The sequence below is a fragment of the Lonchura striata genome, chromosome 5 (assembly GCF_046129695.1).
Source record: "Lonchura striata isolate bLonStr1 chromosome 5, bLonStr1.mat, whole genome shotgun sequence".
Lineage (NCBI taxonomy): Eukaryota > Metazoa > Chordata > Aves > Passeriformes > Estrildidae > Lonchura > Lonchura striata.
This window is the reverse complement of record NC_134607.1, coordinates 49,695,428-49,719,867: the sequence shown is the minus strand read 5'-3', so window position 1 is coordinate 49,719,867 and position 24,440 is coordinate 49,695,428. Positions and strand designations below refer to the sequence as shown.

Here is a 24,440-nt window from a genome sequence, read left to right as displayed (position 1 = left end):
CAGTCATAATAAGATTTAAATGGTCTGGGACATTGCAGGTAAAAGAGCTGATAATCAGATGAGGAGTTCTCTCATTTATTACTCTCAGTTGACAGGGGGTTAAATTATTCCCTTAGTATCATGATGAGGCAAGTGGAGCAGTGATGCCTTGCATCCAAGTACAGTGTTTGCCAGAGCTCTGCCAGGTGCTGTTAGAGACAGTCTGCTGTCCTAGAGTAGCTCGCACTGATGACTGAGACATCTAGAAAGAAAGAAGGATCCAGAAAGAGGCAGCAGCCTGCTGTCAGAAGGCTTTAGGATTGGGAAGTGATTCTCCAAACTCAGCATTTGTTAGTCACTGACTGGGAGACCTTGATCTGCTGCTGTATTGCAGAGACAACACAAGAAGCGCTGAGACCAGGGCTGCCCAGGCTGTGACTCACCCAGGGCCTGAAGCTGCTTTCCTCAGAATCAATGGGAGCCTTTCAACTGGTTTTACAGCAGGAGTTTATTCAAGAGTCACCCCTGTTTGTCCAGTGGAAAGTGTGATGAAAAAAAACAAACATTCCCATATTTACATCCTCGATTGACAAGTAATGAAAGGACCCTGGTAAAATAATGCAGTTTGAACCAGGAAAAAAGACACTTCAGGAATCTGAAGACTCAGATAAGCAGGTCTTTTTCTTTCTTGATTATTATGGTACAGGGTTAGGAGACTGTTCTATGCAGTAACTCTCTGTGGCCACAGCTTCAGTTTCACTACTATGACTCACCCTCGATTGCTCTTAGGTAAGTGCCAGATGCCTTCTTATTGCTCTCAAGCTTCAGTTCAGCAAAACATACAAGCATATGCCTCAACACCTTTCTGAATAACAACTATCGTCACACATAATTAAAATTCAAAGCACACTTAAATGCATTGCTGAATCAGGGACTTCATGATCAATATGAGTGATTAAAGGACCATAATCTAATTGTTTTTGCTGACAATGTGACATAATCTTTCACTCTGTATCTCTGTAAAATTTGGATATGAGCTCAAAAAGAAGTTAAAGAACACCTTTAAACTAGCTAAATATTATGGAATTAAAAAAAAAACACCAAAATGAAGGTTCACGTCTCTGCTGGAAGCAAGGGGATTTAATTGTTCCATTAATCACACTTTTGCACTGCATGACATTAAAGCGTAAAATATCGATCAATGGTACCTTCCACATAAGTCAAGGCATTTGTAAAATGTAAAAATCCTCTCCAGATTCTGTGACCTCTCTACTCTGTGCCTCCAAAAAGAGGCCAGTGCTGGGTGCTCTCCTGTTGACTGTCATTTGGAGGCTCTCAAGGCCATTTTCACAACCACTACTTTATTTATTTATTTATTTTAGATATTTGAGTGGTGTCATAGGGATAGTAGGGAAAAAGATCTTAGAACCAACATGACAAAACTATTAAGAAAATGCTGCCCCTTGGTGGTCACTGCTTCCTTATCACTGCTGGATGGCAAAGGACTGGATATTAGTCCCTGCTTCCACCCTGTTTTTTCAGGCAAATCCAGCCAACTTCCATCACTTCTGGGTGTCAGTCTCCTTTCTGACTCACATACAGATTTTGCTTTGCCACCATGGTGCTCTGGGTACATTGCAGAGGTATGCATGAAACACAAAGAGAGTTGAATCCTTCCAAGCAGTTCGGGTAAAACACCCGTTCCTTTTTGCTTTGGCAAAATACCAAATGCTTCTATTGTGCATGGCTTCAGAGAACACTAAGTTGCTAGCAGCAATGAAAAAAAGCAATTCTTTTCTGTAGGGATGTTCTGGCAGATCCCACACTGTAGATTTCTGGCCACTCAGCCCTATCAGAGACGTAAACTAGAAGTTATGCCATTAGGTTAACTGCATGTACTGAGAACAGCACAGTTACCTATGTCTTGTAAATCAAGGCTACATGTTTTGTGTTTTACTCTATTTTGCAGTATGTTTTTATTAAAGAAGCATGTGACACTCACATGTGCTGCAAGTTTTATCTTGTGCTAGTCCACATAGTGATTCTTTCTGTTCAGTCCCATTGGCACCTCAGTAAGTGTTACACTTTCCCCAGATGCTGGGTTATTGGGCTCACCTGCAGTCTTGTGCAGCTGGACCACTGTGGCTCACAGTCAGTGATTTTCTTCCTCATCATTGGGTGATGATGATCCAGGGGTGAGCATCTACAGGTACCAATCACTTTCTGACATAATCCCAAAGACTTCTGTTTTCCTTAACTGACAGAGAGCCCTTAGCCAGCTGCTCTCATTCATAAGGTCATTTGCAGGACAAACTGCTTTCAGACCCCAATTGATCTTACAGACCACTTTGTGTGATGGGTATCTGTGGAATGGGTATTTCTCTCTAGCTTCAACTTTCCCTCCTGCTGTTCTGCTTTCCCCACCTTGTATATACTCCCCTAGGGATGCTGTCTTCACTGCTGGCATCTGTCCTGATCCATTCTTGAGAACACGGAGCCAGGGTCGCCCACATAATTCCTGGTGCTCTGTGAGGAAGTGTCTGGGTCCCTCCTGGATACTGCTTGGCTGTAAGAGCGATTTTCCGCTCTCAGGCACTTCTTCCTCTCTGCCAGCAAGCACACTTTGTGGTTTCCTGTATTTGGCCATTGGTCTAGACCACATGAACTCCTGCTATTGTTTTGTTGCCTCTTTTAAGACCTTCTGCTAGGACACACTTTTACCACACCCAGATTTTTGTTGACACTCTTTCAAGACTTCTCATATGATCCTAAACCACAACAAATCATCCCTGCAGGCTTTGTTTGTGGTTCTTACCTCATACTTCCTGCTCTTGTATTGCTCTCCCTCTATCAGGAAGAGAAAATGACCAGCCACTCTTTAATTCTATTACCTGAATCTAGTTTTGTGACCCCTAAGCTCAGTACCTGCTGTTTGGTATCACAGGCAGAGAGACCAGCATGTCTCTGTAAGATAGCTGTCCAAACTGACAAAACTTCATTTTTCAGGCCAAAATTAATCCCATTTCTCATGGGTAGTTTTCCCAAGCAGAGCCATATAATTTGTGGTTGCTTTCCAGCATAGTTCAGAGAATACCCATAATCTCCACCAGCCCAGTGAAACTAGGTCATTCTTAATTGACATGTCCTGTCTGCCTTGCAGGCTAAATGGCTTCTTCAGCTACATTATACAGAGGATCCTTATCTTCTTGAAGCCACTTAAAAAACTGATAGACAGAAGTATTCCAGCTTCTAGTCTGTACTTGTGGGATGGGTAGATCATGCAGGCTGCTTAATCCTGAGTCCTGTACAGTAGATTTTTCTGCAACACTCAGAGTGTCACCAAAAATACAGGTATTAAAAATACATTAAAAAGTAATAAAAATATGCATGTTAAAATGGTTAGGGGAAGTGGGGAAGAAGATGACTGTGATGAAAGCAGAGAAAAATTAAATACCCCAGTGCCAGGAGTAAACTGTCACAGGTCAGTACTTCCTCTAGGATCTGCCTGGGCATCCGTTGCTGCTCACCACAGTGCAGCATTGTTCGCTTTTATCTCTTTCCAGGCATTTTAGCTCATTCATCCAAATATCACTATCTCTTAAAGCAGCTGGTCATGTTATAGTATTGGCATTATAGCCACTCTAATATTAATCTAGCCACAGCCGCAAAAAAGCCTTTGCCATCTTTCCTGGATTGCATTCCCTAAACACTCTTCATTCCCTTATAAACAGTAATGCTGGAGGGGAAAAATGTGTATTTTTTTTAAATGAATTTTACTTGAGCTCAGCTTAAGGTGAGTTTTTTACAGCCAAAAAAAGCAAGAACAAGCTCCTAGGTCTACTGTTCAATAGGGAAGTCTGACAGACAGCAGCCTTTTTGAGTTTTACCCATTGTGTTTTTCAGCTGCTTGTTACAGGCAAGAAGTTTAACATGGATCTGCTTCTCTCCATCTTCAGATTTCAACTGGATAAGTGTAAATATGGAACAATGACTAAAGAAAAGTGGCTCTTGCAAGATACGGACATTGTGGAGGCTGAGTTCTTTTCATTTTAGGAAGGGATATTAATTATTTTTTTATTTGCATGACATTTGTATCTGCCCTCTTACACCTAAAACACCATAGAGCTAACATCTATGCATTTATATGTAAGGATTGACAAAAAGCAACACAGACCAAGTGTCTTGGCTTGCATTGTCCATGATAATTATCAAGGCAAGAACCAAGAAAGAAGAAGTTAAATATTGAAGCATGGTTGTAGATGCTTTATCATCTTCTGGAGCATGGCAGAAGTATGTGCCCAGTTCTGCATTTCCTGGAGTTAGTCTGTATCTAACAAAGCCTCACTGATAAGTTTCCAGGCCTGGCAACACACTTTTTCCATTAAAAAGTAAGTAGCTGGAGTATCTTCTCTTGTACACCCAGATCTATTGGCAGTAATGAAAGACACCAGGTTTTTAAAGGATTGTTGTGCATTGCATTACTGTTATTGGTTATTATTAACTATGATGCAGTGTCTACTACATATTATATTTAGAACATATTTGACATCTTAATTTATTCTCACTTATCATTTTTTTATATAATATCATCAAGCTTTTTACAATACAAGTTCTATTTTACTTTGCTTGTTCAAAGGCAGTTATCAGTAATACGCTGATAACACAGTAACAAGTGGAGGAACAGATAAGTTAAATGACCTGTGCAAAAATTCTTGGAATTTCTGGGTCTTTACTCTGATATGGATTTACTGTAACAGAGCAAACCACACAGTAAGCACTTTTAAAATCTTTTAAACTTTTTTGTACTGTGAGAGGGGAAGAAAACATTTTCTAAAATTCTGCATATTCTCTCTACTCTTCAGTGCTTATTTTAATCAGAAATGCCCACATTTCCAAAGATAATAAAATGCACATCAAAGCCTTATCATCAATGTTTATAAGAAAACCTACAGCTTTGTAATTTATACAGAAATAAAACACATAGTTTATTAAGCTATAATATCTGTATTATTCTGTGTCTGTATATACACTTATATTCTTGTATGATATGCTTCACCTCAATTGTTTTCTCTTGGGATTCTTACATGGATAGAGGAAGTATAGCCTATTCTAAAAGAAGATTGACTATAACTCTTGGAATGTCATTCTGAAAGTGGTGAGGAAATGTAAGAATATGGTGACTTACCAAATTTATGTAACATAAATTCCAGATGCTTGTCAAATGAATAATCATTTATGTCAAACACACACATATGACATTTTCCCTGATTCAAACAGAGATTCCACTCTAGCTTGCATTTTTGGTTTTAAAACTAAAGAAACTATTTGATGCTACCACAATTCTTTTGCATGTTGGATCAAATTAATTATTATTACCACACCTGCTAAATAAGCAAATATGTTAATAATAAATCTGCTCTGTACAAATATACATAATTTTCTCTTGTACTGTAAGAGTTATTTATACTAAAAGATTTGACAATTAACTGATTAAGTTCACACAAAAGAAACCTGCAGAGGAAGCTCTCTATCTCTCTAATGTACATTTCCCAACAGAAAATTTACCTTTCCTCTAAGTACAACTACCTGGTAGTTGTACTTTCCCATTAATTTGGTTCTGTGATAGGAAACCTCATCTCCATCCATTGTGTTAGGAACAACTCCATTCTTATGCTATTTTTGATCTTAACTTGGTGTTAATGGAAGCTTTGTCCAAGACCTCAGTGAGGCCAGGGCTTTGGATATGGCCCAGTTTCTTTTAGTAATTAATAGAGTACTATAGCTACAGTCCATATTTACGAAAGAGTCAGCAGGCGTCAGGAGGCAGCTGTGTGGAAAAGACGATGGGGAGAATCAGTACTGGCAGTGCTCATTTTCCATCTCTCTGGCCCTGATTCAGCAGAGCACTTAACCACATGTTTAATTTTAGGCGCATGAGTAATCCCATCTCTGCAGAGCAAAGTGTGTGTTTCGTTCTCATTGACTTTAATGGGGTTACATGAAGGCCCATCAGACCTTGTGTGCTGAGCATGACACTTTCACTGCTGCTCCCACCTTGCCTGCCCCTGCAGCAGGGCCTCTGCTCTGAACCTTTGCAAAACGGCACAGCCCCTTTTGCTCTGCAACCCCATGAGCCTTATGGCCTTGTTCCACCCAGCTGTGTCCTCACAGCTGTATCTGGCCTCTGGAAAAATGGCCTGGGAGCAAATGGGAACTGTGGTATTTATTCAGAGCATTCCTAGACCAACACCAACCAACATCATCTTATTATCCAGCTTGTCATGTCAAGTATTTTGCTAAGTTAGGCTCTACCATCCTAATCAGCTGAGATTTCTAGTAAGGATACTCAAAAAATAATCTGAGCTGGAAGGCACCCACAAGGATCATCGAGTCCAACTCCTGGCCCTGCACAGGACATCCCCAAAAGTTACACCATGTATCTGAGAGTATTATCCAAACAGTTCTTGAATTCTGTCAGGCTTGGTGCTGTGGCAACTGCCCTGGAGAGTCTGTTCCAAGTGAAGAACATTTTTCTAATATCCAACTTAAAGCCCCCAGCATAACTTCAGGCTGTCAATGATCACTAGAGAGAACAGATCCATTAGTTATCCCAAGATTGGATAAATACATAACCCTGATGGACTGTATGTCCTATATACATGCTTAGAGCAAAATAGGCGAATGACTAAAGCCCAGATCCACAGTTCTGCAAGTCCTGTATAGGAGACTAATCCTGCAGTTATGGAAGTCAGTGGATGCTTCCAATAAAAAGGGGATCAAGATAGGTCCTTATTCAGTTTGAATATTTAAGCAGATGCTTACTTTAAGGACAAAATTAAGTCTCTTTGAACTCACTGGAATGAAACACATGCTTAAGTACTTCAGTGAACCAGGGATCTATTCCAGCTTTGGATCCACAGTACTGGAAGGTACTACAGAGACAACCCAGCAATTTCCTGTTGCTGCCTACATCTCTGGCTGCAGCTATGATATTATTATCAGGTTATTTTGATAAATAAAATATTCTTCCCATTTCAGTTTTTTTCTTCTTTAATATGGAGGATACTATAAGTATGTAATTGTTGATGGATTAATAATTTTCTGAAGTGACTGTATGCATGGAACCTGGTGCTGTTTTATTCTACTTCAGCCTTTCTTTAGATTTTTGCTCTGGCCCATTGATTGAATCATGACAAATGATTTCTTGAGTAAGCTAACTGCATTCAGTCCTGGTGGCACGTTCAAAAGCCTGCTTTTGATGGCTGATTTCATTTTCAAAACTTGCAGTGGTTATTTATGGGAAAACAAAGGCCCTTTAACAGATACCTAACAATGAATTTGGCTAGTTAGGTCATTTACTGTGCAAAAGCATCAGCAGCTTTTTCTGCCTATGTTCTCTTATGAAATGCTACATTTGGTTTTGAGTCATTGGTTTATCAATCTTTCATGCCAAACTGGCTTTAGAGGTAAAGACTAAAATCTTTACTACAGCTATTATTGCAGTGCCAGTCAGGAAAAGCCAGCATGGGATGCATAATTTGGCAGTCTGCAGGCATAGAAGGAAGCACTTTTCTCCCATTAGAATCAAAAATAGACTTTTTGACTAGAGATCCTGGGGAGCTCTGGAAATGTCCAGGATCAACAGACACAAAAGCCACTCTCAGCTGGATCAAGCCCAGTGCACATTATTCTTATGTCAGATGTATAGGAGCACAAAACTGTACCACAGTACATTGAAAAACTTTTCCTGAACTTGTGCACAGTTGGAGAATAGTTTGACTTTGGAATTAGATCTCTTGATCAATATAAAAAATACTTAATATTTTGTTTGGAAACTCATTTTGTATGGCCATATACAAGAGGCAATATCTTGTAGTAAATACAAGTGACAAAGTCAATAAGTAGTATTTTCAAGCCTGACATAGACTCAAGTTTTATAAAAGTAAAACTGTCTACTGAGCATAGAAAAGGCACTAAAAATTAGGAATGGATGAGATCATACTATTTCATTTCAAGTGCTGCATTTTTGGTTTGAAATCTCCAGCCTTCATAGGATATCTCTTTCAGTTTATTGAAGTTTGTGGGAATAAAAAAAGCAGACACTGCTAGAGATGAAGAAAATTACCAAAAAAAGTACACTGTGTACTGTATATGCAGCCATACACCAGTTCATGGCAGCCTAGCCAAGGAACGTGGCCTCCTTCAAACAATACACAAGTACATTTTCTATAAAGAAAGGGAGTGTTTCAGTAGAAAGTTCTCCCTCAAAAATGTTTCAGCCATGACAGAAAATATTTATAAATGTAAACAAATTCTACAAGCCTAATAATCCATCTGTGAGATTAGTTACACTGAGGACAAATAAAACTATTCAAAGTGCTTGAACATTAAAAAAAAAAAAGCCAGCAACCAGTGGACAAACTTTTGGTAAAGACAGGCAGCCTGTAAATAAAAGTTCACAATGACAAAACCACAAACCAGTGCTCTGTTTTCAGTGTTAATATGCATTTGAGACCTTTGAAAATTATTGCAAAGATATTTCTATGCCTTATAGGTTCTGATGTTAAAGATAATTTGGCACATGAATGCTTTTGAAACATTGTATAAGATTCAAACCATTAGTGATATTTATATGGCATTTAAATTATATGGACACTTCCAAATGAGAATTTCACATTACTCTGTTATTCATTTTGGCACTTTTAAAAACAGTGTCTGATTAGTCATGTTTTCCAAATGTATTCTAATGTATATATCATATATTGACTGACTCACATCAACAGTAAATAGAGATTTTAGCCATACTAAAGATATAAGAATACCACATTTCTCCTTATCAGGTTCAGGGCCAGTTTTGTGTATAAAAACAACTGCAGCTCTCTCCTTCATCAGAACTTTAATGTACCTTTGCTAGAGGACATGCATTGACTGTTCCAGAGGAAGATGCATCTCAAACCACCACTTCATGGAGAATAAATACTTGCTTTTGCCTTTTCATCCTGTTTCTCTGTGGCAGCTGCAGAAATAGGAAAGCCTGCTGCCCAGGCATTCTGTTTAAGTGCTTTATTTGGGGTCTGTGAAGGCTGATGGTCTGAGGGTGAAAGTGCATTATTGAAATGAATGAAAATGAAGATCCCTGAAGGAAGACCAGTGAGAGGTCCACAAAGTCAAAGTCTCCTAGGATATCCCAAATTACCCTAACTGGTTCCCTCCCATTGGTGTGTCTATGCCAATACATGTCAAGCATATACTGAGCTCATTATTGACTCACAGGCTTTGTTTAGAGAAAGCTGGCAGGACTGGGAATATCTTATTTTAAATTGCCTTGTGGTGGAGGATGATATAGTGTGAATACCAGAGGAGATGTCTTTCCAAAAGTGCACTGAGTCAAGAGACACAGACATTGACAAATGCAAATTTTTTTACTGTCTCCTTACAAAAAAAAAAAAAGAAAAAAAAAAAAAAAAAGAAAAAAGCTGTTTGCAATATGCAAGCCCTGAAAGCTGAACCAAAAATAACAATAATACATAGATCTTCTGGCCACAAATGGAGTACTATGTGATATATAGAGGATATAAGCACTAGCACTCCTGCTTGGGCTAGGCAAATTGCAGAAGGATATACAAAGAACATAAAAACAGCCCCTTTCACCCTACTATTTAAAGTAATATGACAAATAAAAACTGTGCTTAAAGCTCTAGGATTTGTTTGCAAAGAAAACAAGACTTAGTAAGTAGCTTTTTGTCCTACTTCAGGGAAGGAAGAAAAATTTAGGAATGAAGGATGCACAACCTCTAAAATTTAACTGTTAAATCCTAATAAAATCTAGGGCTTCAGCTTGAGATTTTCAAGCAATGAATGCTTTCACACCCCATCAGTGCGGTGTGGCCCCCCCTGGTTTGGACAGGCTTGCAGCAACGTGCTATGGTGAGAATCTAGGGAGACAAGAGGATTGTCTTGTGTCCTCCATCAGCACATGGAGGAGATATTGCAGGCATTGTAGGAAGGACAGGAAAAGGTGGTTGTAAAGTACAAATATTTTCCATTTTGCTTGATCATTAACCTCTTGTGCTGGGAACATCTGATCATTCTAAGTGAAATGTTCACCAACCTGGCCCTTTCATCACAAAGAGAGATCACGTACCACTGTGAAAGTTCTCAGATTTCTCCCTTATTGCAGAACCCAGTATTTTCTATCTTTATTCATGGTCCTGGAGATAGGACCAGAGCAGGCCTAAGAGGCAATCTCACGTGGACCTTATTACAAATAACACAAGCCTACATTTGTACTCTTCAAACATGCTAGTCAATATAGAATTTAGTCTGCTTGTCCACTTCCCTTGAAGTCCATCCTCTGGACAAGATCTGTGAAATTATTTCCCAATTCTGAACATTTTCATCCAGGAAGCAGCATCTGAAAGAACCCTTTGATTTCCATGCTGCTCTCTGCACACGTTGACTAGACAACAAAAGGAGAGCAATCGGTTCAGATAAGAGGCATGGACTCAGATTCACAGTGAATGATTTGCAAACTTTAATGGTCATCAGCTCAAGGTGAGGGCTGTGATTTGATGGAAGAGGGAGAATAAAGAAATACCAGGCTTTGTGCATAAGGAGACAGACAGCCAGGCTGTCTCCTTGACATATTACTGCCTACTTATGGCCTCCATCACATTTCTGTCTCTTCAGATTGTGCAGCCAAGCAGGGCTTCAGAAGACTTCTTAAATGTTGTAGTGCCAGAATGATTTTCCCAGTTTTCCAGACCAGGCTTGGTGTATCCTCTCACTAGCAGTAACACTAATCTGGTATTTTATGCCCTTACTTCAGCTCCCATGGTGTGAGAGGTGGGTGTGTTTTAATGAGCCTCAGCCTCATTAAAATCTTTCAGGAATGTGCAGGAACTGCTAAACTTCCTGCTACATGAAACATTTTCCTGTGTCACTGCCCAGGAGTGGGCGAACATCTGGAGAGTGAGAGACAGTCTGTTCAATGAGGGTATTTGGCTCCTGGGCCCTGTAACAGAGGGTGGAGAAAAAGGATCCTTCTGTCTTTAGCATGGAGCAACGATGTGAACTGACACTTCAGCGTATTTGTACAGTCAATAAGGGCTGTTTCAGAGAGCCCCTTGTCAGGACTTTGTCCTCAGCTGGGCTGCAAGCTTCTCACAGGAGGTGCTACAGTCTGTGCACAATTCTCCCATGTGAGCAACCTTCCTGTGCACTAAGAGACACAGAAGATGCCTGTTAGCATAAGTCTGTGAAGGAAATAAGCAGGCAGACTGGTATGAGTGTCTGTTCTGGGGCTTGAGGATGGACACCTGCAGGCCCAGGAGTTGAGGACAGAGTACAGGACTGCTAAGGGTTGCATTGTGGACCAAGAAAAGCTTGTGAGCTACTGCTTCAACATATCCCTTCTGTCATCCACTGCAGCCACTCTGACTTGGCACTAGCATAGACAGTGAGAGACAAATTTGAGCTTTGAAGACAAGGAGCACTATCGTGATTCAATCAGAGATAGTTCTAAAAATATACTTTAAAAAATTACAATAAAACAAAAACTTTACCAAGTATTCCTATACTGACAAATATAACTGTTGAGAGAAGAGTGTCACTGGTTCTCCCAGTGGCATTCTCAGAGAGCTGGGAAAGGGAATGAATTTAGCAGTCCTGACAGAGAGAATGGCTGTAGGTGATGATAGAGGATAATCTAAGGTGTCAGGGACCTTACAGGTTCATCTGCAGGTGATTACTAGGCAAATATTTTGTAACCAATACATAAAAATTATTGCTTAGAATATAAATACACCTCAGGTGCCCACAGAAAGATGGGAGGAGAGTATGTGACTGAGCAAAAAGAGAATAAGGCCTCATCACTGCAAGACACCTCAATTTGTACACTTCCCAAAGAAGTTCTCAATGAAAACTCTACAGTAGAAGTCCCGGTAAAATTAAAAGTGAGGATCAAGGTTAGGGACAATTAATTAATCAGAAATAGTTTATTGCCAGATTAAGCCTTTATATGATGCCAACCAAAACAATTGTCAATTAAACAAGAATGTTATTAATTTATTATATTTTATTATATAATGAATTGGTTGTCATCAGTGGGACTTCAGAAGGCTGCAAATAAGAAATGGAGTCTAAAGACAGTAATGTGCAAACTAAGGTGCATAAATAATACATTCAAAATGCTAATCATAGGGCTTTTGGAGGCAGGGACAAGGAAGAAAAGACAAATGAAAAAAAGATAGAATTATTCTCTGAAAATTTATGGTGTCCCCTAGAGACTAGTTATAAGAACTAAAAAAGCATCCAAGAGAGATCTATCAAGGGTAAGGTGTTTCACTGTACAGAAATAGTGAAATGCTGCAAGTCACCTAGAAGAGCTATACGAAGTTATCTACCTTCCTAGAATGCAACTGGCTGAAACATCTCCCCACTAAGCTGCACAGGGTCTGTGTCACAGATAATCAAATAAAGATTTTTTTTTTTCTGAAGCTGATTTTGAGCTAATTTTGGTGGCAACACCTTAGTTGTCAGCCTGAAGGCATGGTCTGTTGAGGAATACATCTGGTGCAAGCAGCTCTATTTTCAAGCTGCAGATTAACATGCAGGTTGAGCTCTGGGAGGAAGCCCAAGACAAGAGGCCATGAAGTGCCAATGCTTTGGCACAAAGAAGGTGATGCCAGCCAGGTGGGTGGACACTGGGAGACACAGCAGGAGCCAAGAACTCAGGGAAAAGAGCAAGACTTGTGCCTGGGTAGACTGTGAAGGTATAAGAGCACAGGGTTCCTTTGTTGGGGGTTTCTCCTCAGAGACACCAGCCCGGGCTGATTTTGGGTTACTGCACTGTGAATAAATGGTTTTATGGAATGAGACATCTCAGACTTTCCTATGGGAAACCTGGGGCTAAACTGCCCAGGAAACCTGGTCTGACTGTGAGTGGGGTGTGCAGGGCACCCGTGGGCTCACTGGAGCTGTGGAGGGGCTTTGGTCCCAGATTGCCAGAGTCTTGTGAATGCTCAGACCAGGCAGTTTCCTTAACAGGTCTACAAATTCCTGTTAGGCTTTCAGCACGCATTTGGTTTCCTGATGATCCTGTTCCTCCTAAGTGGGCCAAGTAAATAGATTCACAAAACCACTGCATAATAGCAGTACAGTGGGACACTTACCCTCTCCTTTGCCCTAACTAAAGATCTTCAAGTCACTGAAAAAAGTAGGAGGGCAAAGTGTCCCAAGAGCAAAGAGACTTTAAGCTAGTCCATAAGCAGGACAGCTACTAATATGGTTATAAAACATGCAGGTTATGGATCTTGACATGCTTAAATACATTCTCAAGGTTTCAGTAGATATAATTCTGAGCCCGTGTCATTCCTGAACAACCTGGATACTGAGTAATAGGTAGGTTTCCTCACAGAGGTATTACTGTGACTTTGTAATACCTGGCTGAAGGGGAGTTTTTTGCAACACCTCTGTGAAACACTGACTTTCTGGTGTTCTCTGGGGTTACAGAGCTCTCCAGTACCTCTCACTGTAATTCATTTCTCAATAGAATAGTATTATTCTGTACTGTGTGAATTGCCTGAGGCTATGCAGTCTGAAAATACAAGACTGCCCTTTGTGCAAGAAAAAACAGAAATGAAAGAAGAAATTTCAAAGACAGTTCTTTCCCTGTGAATTCTCCTCTAACAGTTTCTTGACAAACCAAAACTGACCTGAATGTTGAAGATCTGAGGTGTATACATCTACACTGGCATGTATAGGACTGCAATGCAATGTTGAGATAGGCAAGCTAACTTTAATTTAAATAGCTCAGATACTGAAGTAGCATTGAGAGCAAAGTATCACCAGTTTATAAACAAATCCTTAGTCAGGAACTACAAATCTCAGAGGAGGTTAGAATAACACTAGGTAATGTACCAATTTTGCACCTCTGTTGATTTCATTTATTACTTTTTCATGCTACAACCTTAAATAGATATAAAAAACATGCTCACTCTTCTTCAAAAACTCCAAATAAAGAAGAATGCTAATTTGTATTCCTTAGAGATGCAACTTAGTTTTCCAACCTTTACTTTTCAGCAGTCAGTGGAGCTACTTCAGTATAGCTAAAGAATTGATTTTCAGGGGGTCCAATGAAACCATCCTTGGTGCCTCCAAAGTCCTGTTTTCTGATTCTTTGCTATGTCATTTTCACTGGAAATTGTCTGCTGTAGTCCTATAGAATTACCATGTCAGGCCTGTGCTTCATGAATTCTTGTGGTCTGCAGCTGGCATAATCCAGCCAAGGCTGGTACTGGCATGCCACTCACTCAATATCAGGTTGTGGCACTCACATCAGACAGTCTGCACAGTCCAGAGTAGAGTCATAGAATCATAGAACAGCTCAGGTTGGTAGCAATCTAAAAGATCACCTCATTCCAATCCTTCTGCCATGGAGTCCATGCCACATGGCTTTGAACACTTCCAGGAATGGGACATCCACCACTTCTCTGGGCAACCTGCTCCAGTGGCTCACCACCCTCACAGTCAAGAATTTCTTACCAATATCTAGTCTAAACCTACTCTCTTTCAGTTTGAAGCCATTTCCCCTTGTTCTGTCACTACAGAGGCATGTTAAAATTCTCTTTCCATATTTCCTGTAGGCTCCCTTCTGGTACTAGGAGGCCTCAATTAGGTCACCCCAAAGCCTTCTCTTCTCTAGCCTGAACAATCCCAGTTGTGTCAGCCTTCCCTCATAGGAGAGGTGCTCCATCCCTCTAACCATCTTGGTAGACTCCTCTGAATCCACTCCAACAGGTCCATGTCCTTCCTGTCCTGGTACCCCGAGCACTACAGGTGGTGTCTCACAAGAGCAGAGCAAAGGGGCAGAATCCCCTCCCTGGCCCCGCTCCCATACTATTTTGCATGCAACCTAGGGTATGTTTGGTTTCTGGGCTGCCAGTGCACACTGCTGGGTCATGTCCAACCTCTCATCCACCATCACTCCCAAGTTCTTCTGGACAGGGCTGCTCTCTATCTGCTCATCCCCCAGCCTGTACTGACCTCAGGTCAGCCCTTGTCACTTCTTGGTTACTCCCATAACTAAGGATTTTAACTGAAAACACAGAACAAGCTTGAACACTGAGAAAAAACACATTTGTTTTATTATATATAAATACTGTCATCTGTAATAATCAGATAATGGGTATAACAATAACATGAATATCATTTGAGAAACTAATTTTTCTTCCCAGCTGTGCAATTTATACCAGCTCAGTTGCTTTACTTAATTTGGCTAGGATTATCAGTAATTTATAATGTCTTAAGATGTCTGCAATGACACTGGAGTGGATATCTAGGTCAGGCCCAGTTCAGATGGAACTCATTCTCTAGGGACTGTGAGAAAGTCACTGCAGAGTCACACATCCAGCCCATGGCTTTCACAGCTTGTGCTATAACTTCACTGGGGAAGATGTGAATTAATGCCTCAGTCTACTCTCCACATGTACAGAAAAGGACGATTTGTTCAGTTTATTTAAGTTCAGCTTCTTGCTCTCAGGATCACTATTGCATGTGAAAAGTGACATAAAAAGCAGTTCCACATATACTTTCCTGCTGTTGTTCAAAATATCTGTGCTGTGTTGTGTTCAAAATGTCTGTGCTCCTCAGCTGGAAAAGGCTTTCCTCAGGAAATGTCTGAATACAGCCAAATAGAAAATAAAATGGGGGTGGAAATAAGGTCTGTGTGTCAAGGAACTTTTCAACTATCTTTCCTGTAGTGCACCATCCACAACCAAAAATTTAGAAAAAGGACTAGGATAGTCACAGAAACTTTTTTAAGGTCTATTAACACAGAAATTCAGTCAGATCTGCTGACATGAAACAGCTAGAGATGCTGAAGCCCTTAATAAACGGCTTCTCCTGATGAGATTTACAAGAACTCTTGATCTGCCATCATGCTGGTTGCATCTGTCACTTGCACCTGGTATGGATATCTTAGTTAGACATCATATATGACTTTTATGTGGTCCAGCAGGACAGCTGGAATTACTTCACCTTTGTGTGAAGACCTTTAATAGTTAAATGTGTTTTATAAGATTCATCTGTGCCATTGCTAGCATCGTTTAGTGTTGGATTCTCCTAAAACAACAGTAGGTCTGAAGCAGTCTCATCCACTGGCGATGCTGAGCTCTCACATCTAGTATTGTAAAATTATCTGTGTTTTTTTCCTCCCTTTTACAGGCTGTCATGTACAGAGTTGGTTCAAGGAAGGGAGATCCTCTGGGGACCTATTTCAGCCATTATCTGAAGCTTGTATTTGATTTAGGCATTTTATATGCCTCTCTTTGTGGACCACCTGCATTTCAGAGAAGCCTATTTCTTTACAGATGTTAGAATAGATGAGCATATGACCTGAGGTTTCCATTATACATTATTTCTTTCTTTGTTCTGATGCTACTGTCACTACAAACAGTCCTTTTATCATATGTCAGTACCCCAAAGCAACAAAACCTCTTTGTTTCAAAACCAGCTCAGCCTGTGTCAGCTTGATCCCCTTCCCCAGCAACAGCTCTGTCTCCTAAAGGCTCTCCAGGTCCACACAGAAGTCAAGAGACTGATTAAGTGCTTCCAGCCAGATATGATCCAAAAGAGAGCCGTACAGACTGGAGCCGTTGCATAACTTAACTAAGATGAGTAGATATCATTACCAGGGCAACTTTCTGCAAATGAAACTAAATACATTTATCAACATGGCACAAGATTTGGACCTCTCTATTACAGATGTTGTCCACAAAAAGTCAGATTGTCCAACTGGTTACATGGAACTGACCACTTTAATTTAAGCAGATTTAAAATGTAAGAGCTTTAATTCCCATGTGTGATAATAAAGGTAATTTTCAGTTCCTCACTGAAGTTATTTGCTGCAAGGTGAGATACAACTGTTTTTTAGTATTCAGTGCAGATACACAAAAAAAGAACTTTTACAAATATTTAGCAAGTCTCCCAGTCTATGATTTTGGGGGTGTGTCATTACCATGATTCACTCCCTAGATTTATGAAGCACTTACTCTTTAACATAACAAAATAATCAGGTATGTCACTTGTAATTGATAATCAATACAATTATCTATAAAGCAAAAACAGTGGATCTAAATCATCTGCCCATTCCTCCACTTTTCTTTTAAAGTTATATTTCAGCTATAATATTTACATCCCTGCAAAAATGCTATTGAATTTCTTTATCTAGAATTATTATAAGATGAATAACTTTTTTCTGTAATGTGTTACATATTAGGTCAGAGTCTAATAGCAAAATATTAAAGACATTATTCTTCCAGATGAATAATGACCTTATCATATTCCCTTTTCCCATATTCATAGGCCCTTAATAATACTCCTTTAAATTTATGTTCCTTCAACGTAAATTCCTGATGCGGTCCTCCATGTAGTACTATAAACCAGTCTGTGACAATGAAATGCTGAATTTTTCCTCTCATATTAAGGTTCTTCTCCTATTGTTTCCCAGTTTGAATTATTTCCACGTCTCTTTTTCCCTTGCACACTAGCTTAGTGAAGTCTGAAAAGGATTTACTGGATACCTTTGTTTCTATCAGGCCTTTTTGTAGCTGTCCTTGTTCTTTACTTTTTATCCTCTCACAGTCTCTCATGGACATGCATTCAGGTATAATTTTTATTCACTCAGTGAATCCTTTGTTTTGCCAGGGGAAACGTAAAGAAGAGTTTGTGTCAATGAGAATGTGATGCTGGGTGAAAATTCAGCACAAAGCAAGCAGAATGGGAGGAAGTGGAGATTGAAGAAAGGCAGCTGGAAGCACAGGTGAGCTGTGGAGGGGTCAGTGCTCCACAGAGGTGATGGTGCATGATGGTGAGCCAAGGCAGAGCAAGCGTGACCAGAAGGGCAAATACGGCTAAGGCTTGCTGGATCCTGCTGCTCCAGAAAAAACAGTGGTGGAAAAAAAGGTGGCAGTGGTTGAAAAGAGCTCAAGGGAAAAAAGCCCAAGGATAGCTGGAGGGAGTGGGGAGAGGGAAGAGTGATGACAGTCGGTGCGAAAATCTCTTAAAGTCTTGGCTCTGGAAGGCCCTGACTAACCCCTTCCATCTTCCCACTCACATGGGCTGAACCTGGCTTTCTCTTCCAGCTGGCCTTTTCCATTGGCTAGAGCTTTTACTGAGATGAGCAGTTTGTTCATTACTCATTTTCAGGAGTAATTTAAATTTAATTTTCAAGATGTCTCTCCCTCATTTCTCTCCAAAGAACACTCATGAAAGAGTGAACAAACTGTTTGATGTACATTTCATTAGGAAATCTACTCATCTTACTGTCAACATCAAAGGAAAACTTCCATAAAATTCAAATGTCAGTGTAATGAGCCCCAACAAAAATGTATTGAATAAGATATCTGGGGCCACAGGTGAACTAAAACAGGAAAAAGAGAGGGAGACATGATAAAGCTCTCAAGTATCCATAGAAAATATGTGCAGCTTTAGAACCCACATGCAATAAGTCTTCAAAAAAGGGATATTGTTCAGCTTTGCTGAGCACTTCCAGAGCATTTGGAAATGATACATGATGCAAGAGCAAGGAGGGAGAGGTATCCATGTGCAATACGGTTATAAACCTGACAGATCACTGTGGTGTTGAGAAAAGGAAAAGAAGTCCAAAATGAACAATTTTTTTTAGAGATATACTCTCTTAAACTACCCATGCCAGGTTAGCAGCTTTGGAAGAAATAATGCACTATTTCATGTCCAGGATAATGTGATAACCTGCAAATTTATCTGGTGACTGACACAAACTGTAGAAAAAGAGAACATGCATGACTCTGGAAAACCTATTGATGAAAAATTAACAGTGAGAATTAAACATTAGCAATGAAAATTAAAAGCAATTAGCATGAGAAAATACTTCATTTGACTAAAATAAGAGATATTCACATACTGGAAAAGCTAATAAAAGTGGGCCAGCTGTGAAACTATTCTTTCCAGTCACCTGGCTTTCCAGCATGTCACTGAACTTCTTCAGAATGTATATATAGTAATTTTTACATCCTTCTATGAAAAGATGAAAAATTATTAACAGGGTCACTTCTGAAATGCAGCTGACATTAGTTTGTGGGGATCAAACAAAGGAGACAGAAGCATAGCTACTGACAAATTGAAAATATTTTGAATAAGGTTGTATTTGAAAAATATACAGAACCTGTTACATGAGCAAATTATCCCTTAAATCGTATCAGGTGAATAAAGCAGAATACCAGTCTTGTTTCCTTGACCACAGCTCTTCTAGCACTCCATCACTCAAAGTACTCTAGATATCTCAATGGACATAAGTTTTGCACACTATAAATCTCAACAGTATAAAAGTTCTCTATGTAGTCATTGTAAATAATAGCCAAAACAAGCAAGAGTAATATTAATAATAACTATAAATAAATTAACCTTTTAAACTTGGATAGGATTTTGGATTTGACAGAGAAAAGATAAATGGAGAAATAATGACTCTTTACTGAGCTGAGTAGAAGTGGTCACTTATTAAAGCAACACTTTCAACAGGTCTTGCTGAACTAGTAAGCCTGGCAAACTTTAAGAAAAAGCATATTTTCCCAAACCCTCAGAAATTTGTTAAAAATGTTTAAAATTCTTTCTACAAAACATCTATAGTTCCTTATCAAAATTATTTCAAAATTATGCATTCTCTGAAGCTTTTCTCAATATTTAAGTAGAAAAATACTTAGAGTCTAAGATATTCCAACTTAAGCTCCTTTATCTATGATTTCAGGTAGAGGATAAGAGCTCTTCTGTATGCAGTTTTTCTGCCAGAGAAACTCAATGATGAAAAGTGATGGTAGGGAAGATAGCTCTGTTGTGTCAGAAACGATTAAAATGTGAAAAGCGTAACTATCCTGAAGTCTTTTGAAATCTGTGTCTCTCTTACATTTCTCTTTACCACTGCCAGGAGATAACTCCTCAATGAGTAGCTGTTTTTGACATGAGATTCAAATTATACTTTGGTTCTTGCTTTTTAGAGCTCACACTAAATGCAGTGTGCCTTCTCTTAGAGTGATACTGATGGGAAATTCGTGTAAAAAAACTGACTTCTAGAAAGGACTGTATTTCAGCATTAGAACATTTCTAGCAGGTTCATTCACTGCCTACAAGGAAAATATTTTTACTAAATGCTGGCTCTTTGGACAGTCAGGCTTCCTGGTTCCTGGCATACCATATGAACTGCTAAGAGGGAAAAGGCTGCTTCCATGCCCAGTGAAAAGGGTTTTTCTTTTTAATGACCTATCTCCAAAGTGCCATGAAGGGACTTAGATTCATAGGATTTCAGTACCAAAAAGAAAACTTCAGAATTATACAGACAAGTTTCCTTTGGCTCTTAGATTTCATGTGCTTATTCCTTGGTCAAACCAAGTAAATGCAGCTTAACAAAAGCATAGGACACCATTTGCTCTTGTGTTTACTACTTCCATTTCCCTGTGGCTTACTTCAGACCAAAAGAACCATAGAATAGCAGTAGATTTCCATATGAATCTTGCCTCCCTTTTCTAACTGGAAGAAAAGTGATAAAGTTACAGCTGCATTGAAAATGACAGAGGAAGGTATGATAATCTTTTAAGCATGGTTTAAGGAAGTATCTCTAATTCTGCTCACAGACTTGACTAGCACAAAACCTACATATGTGAATCTGAATTAAAGCAAACTTAATCCAGGGACTTCATGGAGTTCTTCCATAACACAAGGTATTTGTTTTCTATTTCATTTTGCAAAAGCACTTTATAGTACCAATTAAAAAGTATGTTCCATAGAAATGGACATGGAAGAAACCTCAGAAAAAGTCAAAATCAGTTTAAAACAAAGGTGCAATCTAAAAGCACAATCAAAAAGTACTTGAAAAAATAAATTACAATTTAAAATTAGTGAATACATAGATTACTAAGCCCCTTTCTTGTCTAATGCACTTATTTTCAAGACTGTCAAGATTATTTTTTTTTCCCCCAATAACTAATGAACTATAAGGGTTACAGCACTAGGTTATTTTGCTTACCTTGGGTATTTAGACCTTATAGAGACTTCTCTGGGATATTTGCATCAGGAAAAAAAAATCATTCTGGATCCAGATATTTCTTCATAAGCTATAGCCACTAGCAAGGAGCACATTATTACTCAGTTTTGCTCAGAAGGTGTTTTTCTCTCTTGTCTTCCAGTATTCCCTCTGAGCTCCGCATTTGTGACTGTTTTATCTTGAGATTTGACCTTTGTCTGATTCTTTGGTATTTCTTATGCCTCTTTCTTCCCTTTTTCTCTCTCTCACCACAAAGACACAGGCAGAAAAAATATGATAAATAGACATATAGAGTTGTCCTGTGTCTTTCCCTTCTTTCCTTTGCCATGCCACACTTCTTAAATCCAGGTTACCCTGGACCTGCCCAAAATAATTTTCCATTGCTCCTTCTTTTGTTAGAGGAAAAAAGAGGCAATTGTTGGGCCTCTCATTTACTCAGAAGAAGATGTGGTTTTCCTTTTTGAAGGTCTCAGCACAGCAATGTGCTGCCCAGCATCCCTCAGTGCTGAATGTATTGCTTTACTTTTGCAAGTTAGCTGTAACTTCAGGAATCTTAACTGCTTCATTAATTTAGTCTGATGCTAATTTTTTTAAGTTATTAAGAAAAATGGACTATTAAACTAAGCCTTGTTATGGATTTAAAAAAAAATACATTTAATCTTATGGTAAAAGCTGGTTTAAGACAGAAATAATGTGGTAATAGTAACATGAAGGTATTTCAGTTAAAAATAACTAGAAACAACCATGTCCTTATCTTATGTAAATGTTACATTGTGAAAATCCTCTCAGGCTTAGTATGACTTAGCCTGTGTAACATTTCAGCTGTTATATTTCAACTACAATAACAAGAAAAGTGTAATCTTAACAGATCTTATCAAATAACCACAATCCTTCCACACTCAAGGACAAAGTAACTCCTCATGAATGCTACATAACTCTGTATGTAAGGGTTCTTCTGGGGTTTTGGAACTTCTGTCTTCTCTTTTCTTCCCTTTCTGAAGGAACAACAAAAGTATTTGCTAAAAAATGGCCCAGTCTAAGTTCCTGGGAGCTTAAGAACACTGTCTCCTTGTGGATTACAACTGGCAGCTGTAAGGTGTAAAGTTTTACAATTTACAGTGCTGGAATTTCTTCTTCATTTTAATCTCCACCACTCAAACCCCTTTAGTTTTCTTGGCAAGCTGTGAAACTTTAGATTACTAGTTAAATAGAATGTTCTGCCTGCAAATATTATAATGTATTATGGACTAGAGGGAATGTATAGCAAATGAATGCAAAATACATTAATAGTGTCTAGTTTGGGGAGAAAGGCTGAAACCCCAGGAAATTTTAAGCAGTTATAAGAAATGTCATAAGGATGAAAGATCATTTTAAATGTGAACGAATCTTTTTTTATAGAAAAATCTTGATACAGTCAGTGTAGAACTAGCATACACCTTTAACAGAATGGACGTATTTCTCCATTAAATTATTTAGACTGAATTTAGATATCTCTGGAAAGTAGTTCTATAATATTTTACAATACTAATTTTATCAGATTGAGTAATTTAATTTCTGTGGCATTCTACTGCAATTGTCCCATTGGATTAATTTTCATTATGTTTTTTAATTATTGTTTACAACAGCTGGGCCACATCATCCCTGTTGGTGCTACAATCCTCAAAAGAGTTTTAGAAGACAACTTGGTGAGGACTTCTTTGGAGAGAGATGCAGGCTCCAGTTTTCTTCAGTCAAAAAAAAGCCCCAGTTTTCTTCAGTCAGAAAATGCATTGAACTATTAATTTTTTCAAATTGTTAAGCTTATAACTATGTCTATTTCATGCTTGCTTTGGGCTCAGGCAAGTCTTCTGGCTTATTGGCAAAGTTACTGTATTGTACCTGTGCTGTATGGGGTTTCCTCTGGCTCTGCCTGACCTTAATAAAACCCCAAAGAGGCAGAGAAGAAATAGTAATACCAGGACCCTAAAGCACTTGTGTCTAGAATGGACGTTTGCCAAATCCCTAAGCCCCATCCTATTCACTTCTCCTTTAGCCTGTTCAATCTTTCTTTAATTCCCATATAGCAATTATGTCTCCTCCTGTCTATCCTGTGTAGTATGTACTACACAAATGACTGTGTAGTACAACCCACTGTGTAAAGAACATCTGAGTGGAGATGCCATGTGCAACAGCAGGTATTCAGTGAGGGTATTTCAGTGGAAAAACAGACACACCTGTGTCCCCCTTCTTATTTTAGGAGACATAGAACCAACCATTTTCTACATGTCTAAACTGATGGTTAACAGACTGTGCTGATCCAGCTTTACCTTCATTTAAAGGAATGTTCCAGTGAGGTACAATTTGGGGTTACTGAAATGGCCAAAAAAAGGCCACTGAAAACAGAAGTTCAGAGACAGTGGAACAAAACTGTTATCAGTCATTAGGTTTTGCACCCCTCTGTTCTCAGATATAAAATAGATACAAAACAGTCACTGTCTTTGGTAAAACACTTGACTCACAAACCTTTTTAAAAATACCTTTCATAAATTAGCTGTGGCTTCACATCTCAGATTTAATCTGTGTCTCTGCAACTGCTCTCTCAAGGCTCCTCACTGACACGTTTGGTCTCTCCCTCTTCTTCAGCCTGACTGCTGTGCTTCTGCACCAGTCAGGTGAAGAACACAATGGACCATAACATATGGATAAAATTTCAGCTGCATTTGTAATTTTGTCATCTTTACGAGATGAAGCAACACCTTGACTTTGGTTTAAAACTCACTCTTCTTTCATCTTATGCTGGTTTAAAAAACAAATGGAGAAGCCTCTTCAATCAAAGAATTACAAAACACTACATACAAAATGCTTCACTCCAGTATTTTCAGAAAACTTAACACTTACTTAGACAACTTTGTGTTAGCAACATTTTCATGGCTATTGCATTTGAATTATTGAGTTCCTCCTTTTAAACAAAATCAGTTTACCCTATATTTTGTAGAGATACTAAAATCCTATGGATTTTGTTGTCCTTAGTCTGAGAATATTCCTTCTACAGACTACCATAAAAATACCCAATTGCAGCTGAGTACACTGTGGTATCAGCAAGAAGTTGTGCACTGCTAGGAAGGCAAAATACATTAAGATAAGTCATACATTTTAAACTTTGTAAGCATATGTGCTCTCAAACATAGCTTACCCTCTTTTTCACCAGCTGGACATCTGTAGTTAGCATCATGGTAGTTCATACATTATTTGTAATTGTGCTCAGCATGGAGCTTGAGCTTTACTTCAGAGCTAAAATGAACACATTTGGATTTCACTTTATTATTAATGCCTTTTAAAGGGCATGGATGAGACATTTTGCAATTTCTCTCAGAGGCACAGGACAAATTACAGGGACTAGTATAGGATG

General features: G+C 39.0%; 1 long non-coding RNA gene across 1 annotated transcript in view; it reads left to right on the top strand.

Annotated features, from left to right (window-relative positions):
• The window catches only part of LOC116184745 (uncharacterized), a 32,771-nt gene extending 10,044 nt beyond the window's left edge, over positions 1–22,727 (top strand). The window contains exons 2-3 of the long non-coding RNA XR_004149456.1: positions 17,686–17,800; positions 22,678–22,727. This is a non-coding gene — a long non-coding RNA (uncharacterized LOC116184745). The remainder of the gene's footprint in view (positions 1–17,685; positions 17,801–22,677) is intronic.
• Positions 22,728–24,440: the final 1,713 nt, after the last annotated feature.